Raw genomic sequence first — 8,053 nt, forward strand, 5'->3', positions numbered from 1 at the left:
GTTTCCACGGACGGTTTCACTTTGGTATTGATTTATGTGATGGTCGCTGCCCCCAAAACAGCCTGCCTGTGGCATCTTTGCCCCCAAAACAGCCTGCCTGTGGCATCTTTACCCCCTTACACATCCATGCTATCACACACACACATATTCATTCACTCGTTCAAATATTTATTCACTAATTCACAGATAATCATTCACTCATTCAGATATTCATTCATACATTGATACTCATTAATTCCCTCATTCAGATACTCATTTACAAACATTTATTCACTTACTCCTTCACAGAGTGAATTCACTCACTCACTCAATCTCACATACTCCTTCATACAGCCTCCCTCACCCACTTACCTGAACTGATGATGTACGCGCCGCTTGCAGACTTCCGTGAACATCCTGTTCTACCGCACAGGGGAAGCAGACGCACAGCGGGGTCATGCGACGTACATGACGTATGTAACGTGACTCCGTTGGATTCCTGTTTCCCCCGGCGGTAGAAGAGACGCTGTTTCCCCCGGCGGTAGAAGAGACGTATTTGGAGGACTACCAGGACTTTTAAAGTACACACTATTTTTTTCTTTGTATACTTTGTTGGGTTAATTTTAACATAAGTTTACAAAATAAATGTAATTTTAATGCATCCTGGGATTTCCAAACATTTGGTGTGCTTCAGCTGCTACCTGCTTTAAAGAAGGCTCTGCCTACTGTGACAAACCCTATAGCATGAGGGCCATACATGTCACTCTTAGGGGTCCTAAGCACAGTCCTCTAGGGCAATCAGAGTCAGGAACAGCAGCTTTAAACAAAACAGCGCTTTATTTTAACCACTTAAACCCCAAAAACCAAATCATAAAAAGAAAACCTAGCTCCCAATTGGAGCCCTCTCTAACTGAACAATGCTGGTCTAATCTGACCAGCCTAATCACCCACTACCTCAACCTCCCAACCAGACCCAGCTACGCCAGGCTCTGGAAAACCTCCCCCAGACAGCACACAAAATGTCCAGGCAGGTATTGCCTCACTTGGCTCAGGGATAGTCTTCTTCAGGGCCTCTCCTTGCCCTGGGAGCACAGGGAACTTCCTCTTCCCCCAACAGTCTCCCTGAGTATCAGGCTCCAGGGGTTTTTAATGCCCAGCACCTGTGCCTGACGCCGGCCTCATAGAAATCCCGGACCGGATGCTGCAGATTTCTTGCCTCCTGGAAAACCCGGCATGGAGTTTCCACAGAATGGGGAAATGGAGCATTGGCCCACCCTGCTCTCCAATTGCTCCACCCCAGGGACCCATATGTATAATCTGCATAGCAGCTGTACTCAGATGCCATGCTAATCATCTCCCTGGGGTTCACACGGTCACATATCCTCCCCACCAGCTCAGAACCATGGGGCTGAGCGACCATGGGACTAAGCAGCTCTGCTGATGACGTCCGTCCCTCTTAGGTTGGCATCAGGGGGCTTTCCTTTCCACACACCATAAATGTGGCCCGGTAGTGGATACTTTCTCCTTGTATCCATCTGCCCTTCTGGGTTTCTGCAACCATCAGTGAATGGGAAACACACTGCACAGCCATGTCTCTTCTCTGTACAAATGAACACCATTGTAGCTTGCTCATCCAAAAGTTTTACCCTGCGTGGTCTACGCGATACAGCCAAGTGCACACCATCTTCCAGCTGTTTCCCAGTAGCTTGTTCACCATCACTCCTTTTAATACCAAGCCCATTTTTATGTCCTCTTACCCCAGATGCGTGTAATGGACGGACCTTACTGTCACCTGTAGAAGGTTCCTCCTTTGAAGTATGGCTTCTGCTGGACCTGGGACCAGCTGCTCCCTGGAGTAGCTTACTGCCATGTTGATATTCTAGTTGGCCAGTACTCCTAGCACCATGCATGGACCCTCCTTCACTTAACCCATAAAGCTTACATTTAATGGCATTCTTAATCACAGTCTTTTTCTCCAGACATCTTGTATTGTACTGTGGCCGCTCATCTGCTGCTTGTACAATATTTAACGTTTCAGATACGGTGTCCTCTTCCTCCTGGACCTTAATCTGTTGCTGCAGAGCTAGCTTGGCCTCCCTCTCTTCAGCTAGCTGTAGACCCAGTTAATCTAACTGGAGTTGTAGTAGTCTGTGTTTTTCTACTGCAGTAACCCTTTGTTCCTCAAGGGTTGCTTTCACCTCTCAGCTCTAAGGTTGATATTGCCAGTTGATGCCTGAGGGATTTATTGGCTTTATCCAGTTCAAGCCCAACTTGTTGAAGCTTTACATTCGAAGTCTGGGCGGTCTCCAGACTCTCTGCCATTTTGTCTCTCTCAGCCTGGATATCAGCAAGCTGCATGAATAATGTTTGCCTGTCCCGCTCTGTATTAGTCGGTATTGCTTCCAGCTTACATTGGACCGTATCTCTTTCCCTTAAAGCTTGATCTCTGGAGCGGATAGCCAATGCTAACTCCTCCTCTTTTAGAAGCATAACTGCCCCCATTTGCTTTAGCTGGCCTTCTCTGGCCTGTAGCTGATCCTTGCAATATTCCAGTTCAGCCTTTACTTGGGAATACATGTCGTTTAGTGTTGAATTAGCCTTATGAAGTTCAGCACTCTCTTCACTGGCTTTAAACAAGACTTGGATTTCATCTTGTAGTTGTTTTATAGTCTCCTGCAGCTTTACCTTTTCTAGACGCTCAACTGCAAGTGTTAAATTCACACTGCTATTCTCAGAAAGGAGCCCGAATACACGCTCTGCATCCTCTTTACCTTTCTGGGACACCTCCGCGAGACGTTTTTCAACCACCAGCTTTTGTTCCTGCAACTGTTGCATCTCTTGAAGTTTTGCTGACAGGTCAACACAATGCTTTTCTCTAGAAGCAGCCACTTCATTTTGCAAAGTGAGGTTTTCTCCCTCAAGCTGGCCAATAGTTCGGTGCAATTCCTCCTGTAATTGTGCTGCTTGGTTTTTAACCTTTATTAATTCAAGTTCTTTTAGCATACACTCATCAGTCAGTTTTTTGTTCTTGCAGATCTGTTTCCCAACATACTCTGACTGCTCAATCACATAGAGATTCAGCTCATCTCTGGGCATAGCTTCCACTTTCCTGAGCTTAGTAGTCCATGCCACATTGTTACATACACCACGACTCAGTTTGTCATAGCAAACATTTAACTCTGTCAGTCTCTTAATTTCACAGTCTCTCTGTTTGATAGCATCCTCATACTTTTGTTTGTTGAAGACAAGCTCTTTCTGTAATTTGTGTTTCTCCTCCTGAAGTTGAAGAACCACCGGTGAAAGACTTTCTCTAGCTACTGTACAGTATCTTTTGTCCCCATGTACACAATTGCAAGACATAGGTAGCATTCCCACTTTCTTTTCTGCGGCATTTAGTTTATCGGTTACTTCTTTCAGCTGCAAGTTCAAATCAGAGGCTTCACCCTGGTGCAGCCACTTTAAGGATTCAATTTCCTCCTTTAACTCTTGTGCCTCAATACAGGACCCTGCACACTTTATATATGCCTCTTGTGCCAGTTTCAGTGGTTCCACATATCCACTGCAGGTTGGCTGGCGAGTGAAATATGGAAAGGACATTTTATTTCTGCTTTGCTGTCCTTTTCCCATCTTGCATTAGACTAGCAGTCACTGCAATACACAAATCCAAGAGATTGTACTCCAGGTCTTTAAATCGCTTCCTCTGCAGTATGCAATTAAGTAATTACCAGCAGGTCATAGCGACAAAATGCTTTTCTTTTGCAGGTTTCACAGATACGCAATACTTTTATCCAGCAAATAGAACCTTCACGTCCGGATCATCAATAAGTCGTCTCAAACACATCAAGGCCATCCTCCATAAGCATATGTATTTCAGCCAGCAATACACAAGGGCACATACCACGCAACAGTCTTTGCAGAGTTTCCACTCAATCCTCTGGTTTAAGCTGTAATAACTTCTGGCACATCCACTGCAGCTTGGTAGCTTCAGGCCGCACAACACTTGGGGTTCCTGGATCCAGTGTAGCACTCGTCACCAGCATCCACTCAGTTGTTCACTTGGTTCCTGCTTTCTGCCCACAGACCATAGCAGTGCTTTGCCCGCATTCTCCACCATATGTGACAAACCCTATAGCATGAGGGCCATACATGTCACTTTTAGGGGTCCTAAGCACAGTCCTCTAGGGCAATCAGAGTCAGGAACAGCAGCTTTAAACAAAACAGCGCTTTATTTTAACCACTTAAACCCCAAAAACCAAATCATAAAAAGAAAACCTAGCTCCCAATTGGAGCCCTCTCTAACTGAACAATGCTGGTCTAAACTGACCAGCCTAATCACCCACTACCTCAACCTCCCAACCAGACCCAGCTACGCCAGGCTCTGGAAAACCTCCCCCCAGACAGCACACAAAATGTCCAGGCAGGTATTGCCTCACTTGGCTCAGGGATAGTTTTCTTCAGGGCCTCTCCTTGCCCTGGGAGCACAGGGAACTTCCTCTTCCCCCAACAGTCTCCCTGAGTATCAGGCTCCAGGGGTTTTTAATGCCCAGCACCTGTGCCTGACGCCGGCCTCATAGAAATCCCGGACCGGATGCTGCAGATTTCTTGCCTCCTGGAAAACCCGGCATGGAGTTTCCACAGAATGGGGAAATGGAGCATTGGCCCACCCTGCTCTCCAATTGCTCCACCCCAGGGACCCATATGTATAATCTGCTGTAGAAGGTTCCTCCTTTGAAGTATGTACTTAGATGCCATGCTAATCATCTCCCTGGGGTTGTCTCCTCTTGTTTGGGTTTTGCCTCTTCTGGGGCATGCATTCTGGAGAGGGCGTCTGCTTTTTGATTCTTTGAACCAGGACGACATGTGACATGAAACATGAAACGGGAGAAAAACAGAGCCCATCGTGCTTGACAGGGATTGAGATGTTTGGCGGTTCTGAGGTACTCTAGGTTCTTGTGGTCTGTATACACCGTGACGGGGTGGTTGGCACCTTCGAGAAGATGCCTCCATTCTCTGAAGGCTCTTTTGATGGCTAGTAGCTCCTTATCCCCTACGTCGTAGTTGGATTCGGCATCTGCGTGAATAAAAGGCCACTGGATGTAGGAGTCCTGTGTCGCAGTCTCTTTGTGATAGCACGGCCCCGGTTGCTATGTTGGATGCATCCACTTCGAGGAAGAAGGGTCTTTTGCGATTTGGCAAATGGAGAATGGGAGCAGATGTGAACGATGTTTCAGGGTGTTGAGCGCCTTTTGGGCTGATGATGACCAACACCATTTGACGTCCTTTTTTGTGAGATGAGTCAATGGTTAAATTGTCTGTGAGAAGTTCCGGATTAATTTCCGATAGAAATTGGCAAACCCCCACAAAGCAATGTACTTGCTTCTTACTTTGTGGTATTGGCCATGAGAGGATTGCCTCTATCTTGCGAGGATCCATTTCAACCTTGCCTGGTCTGATGATGAAACCCAAAAACTCCACACAATCCGTTTCAAAAATGCACTTTTCGATCTTTGCGTATAAGTGGTGCTGTTGTAACCTTTTCAAAACCTCATATGTCATATGAAGACGGTGGATATGTACGTCAAGGGAGAAGATGAGGATGTCGTCCAAATACATCACTACGTACTGATCAAGGAGGTCCCTGAAGATGTCGTTAAGGAAATGCTGGAAGGAAGCAGGGGCATTACACAGTCCATAAGGCATGACCAAATATTCGTAGTGTCCATATCGGGATCAGAACGCAGTCTTCCATTCATCGTTTTGGCGCATTCGAAGCAGATTGTAGTAGGGCTGCAACTAACGATTATTTTAATAATCGATTAGTTGGCCGATTATTTTTTCGATTAATCGATTAATCGGATAAAAAAATGCAATTTTTTTTCAATTTAAAATAATGTAATAAAAAACGTACAATTTACACTTTCATCTCTTTATTGCAATGGCCTCTCTCTATTCACCTTCTTATTTTACTGACATAATAATAAAAGCTACAAGAACCCAAACACAGTGTTTCTCAAACTAGGTTTTAATACAAAGCTATTAGTAAATATTAATTCATATGTTAACTATTTTTCATATTTAATAAAAACTATGAGAAAAAAGCCTTGTTTAAATTTTTTTTTATTTACCAAACTGCCCCCGGTTATGCACATCTGACCCCCAGCTTGTCACTCTGCCCCCATATATGCCTTATACCTCTTATATGCCAGTGATATGCCACTGAGCCCCCTGATATACCTTTTACCCCCAGATATGTTTTATGCCCCCCTGATATGCCTAATATCGATATGCCTTATACCCCCTATATGCCCTGAAATTCATAATACCCCCCATACACCACTATAACTCACCCATACACCACTCTGGCTCCTCCCCCTCCCATACACCACTCTGGTTCCTCCCCCTCCCATACATCACTTTGCCTCCTCCCCCTCCCATATACCACTTTGCCTCCCCCTCCCATACTCCACTCTGGCTCCTCCCCCCTCCCATACATCACTCTGCCTCCTCCCCCTCCCATACATCACTTTGCCTCCTCCCCCTCCCATATACCACTTTGCCTCCTCCCCCCTCCCATACTCCACTCTGCCTCCTCCCCCCTCCCATACTCCACTCTGCCTCCTGTCAGCAACGGAGGTTCACAAGACACCAGGGAGCCGGGTAGAGAGGCAGAGTGCCGTATGGGAGGGGGAGGAGCCAGAGTGGTGTATGGGAGGGTGGCTCCCATACACCCCTCTGACTCCTCCCCCCTCCCATACACCGCTCTGCCTCTCTACCCGGCTCCGTTACTGACAGGAACTTTCACTGCAGCTTCATAGAAGCCTCAGCGTAAGTGAAGGTGAGTAACGGAGGCTGTCTGTGCGATGCAGACCCCCACCGGCTGACAGAGAGGATGATTCTCTGTCAGCCGGTGGGGGTCTGCACGATGCGCACAGCCAGCCTCCGTTACTGCCCTTCACTTACGCTGAGGCTGCAGTGAAAGTTCCTGTCAGTAACGGAGCCGGGTAGAGAGGCAGAGCGGTGATGTATGGGAGGGGGGAGGAGTCAGAGGGGTGTATGGGAGGGGGAGAGAGACGGAAGTGAGAGACCGGCCGACAGTGAGGGGAATCCAGGTCCCCTGCAGCGTTGCGGAGGATAAGGATTCTAGTGTTATAATCCGATCTCTGTTTGAGGTCGGATTATAATTTTTATAATCGATAAAAATCGATTTGATTAATCGATAATGAAAATCGTTGACAACGATTTTCATTATCGATTATTATCGATTTTATCGATTAGTTGTTTCAGCCCTAGATTGTAGGCTCCTTGTGTAGCTTAGTGTAGACGGTTGCTGTTTGCAGGCGTTCCAGGAGTTCAGGAATGAATGGCAGAGGATATTTATTTTTTATGGTGATATGATTCATCTCTCTGTAATCCACACATGGACGTATGCTGCCATCCTTTTTTCGCGTAAAAAATATACCGGCTCCTGCTGGGGACGTAGAGGGTCTGATGAAACCTTTCTTTAGATTTTCATGGATGTATTCCTTTAAAATGTGTAATTCTTTTTCTGCCAGTGGGTATATTTTGCCATATGATATGGGTGCCCCAGGCAGGAGATCTATAGGACAATCGTATGGTCTATGTGGTGGCAGGGTCTCTACCCCTTTTTTGTCGAACACAGCTTTATATTGTTCATACGCTTTGGGTAGCAAGATCTCTTGTCCTTTTTTCATATTCATTTCTAATATGGAGTGTATGAATCCGGTCGGTAGTTGTCCTCTATGATGGTTACTGACGGATGAGGAGAAGGTTAAGGTGCCTGTTGACCAGGTAATGGTAGGGTCATGGAGGCGTAACCAGGGTATCCCAAGGAGGGATACCCAACAGGGAATAGAGGTGAGGGAACCAGATCAGACTTGGATAGGTGTGGTTTGTTTAGTGAGGGGACCCGTTTGCAAAAATGACCCATCTACGACTTGTATGCGCAAAGGATTTATTTTGTCATGCACAGGGATGGACAAGGCATTTTCTATGTGGACTTCGAGGAAACAGCCGCTGGACCCGGAGTCGATCATTGACAGCCATATGAGTTCTT

Source organism: Sceloporus occidentalis, unplaced genomic scaffold (genome assembly GCF_023333645.1).
Source record: "Sceloporus occidentalis isolate IW3139 unplaced genomic scaffold, rSceOcc1.0.p SCAF_169, whole genome shotgun sequence".
NCBI lineage: Eukaryota > Metazoa > Chordata > Lepidosauria > Squamata > Phrynosomatidae > Sceloporus > Sceloporus occidentalis.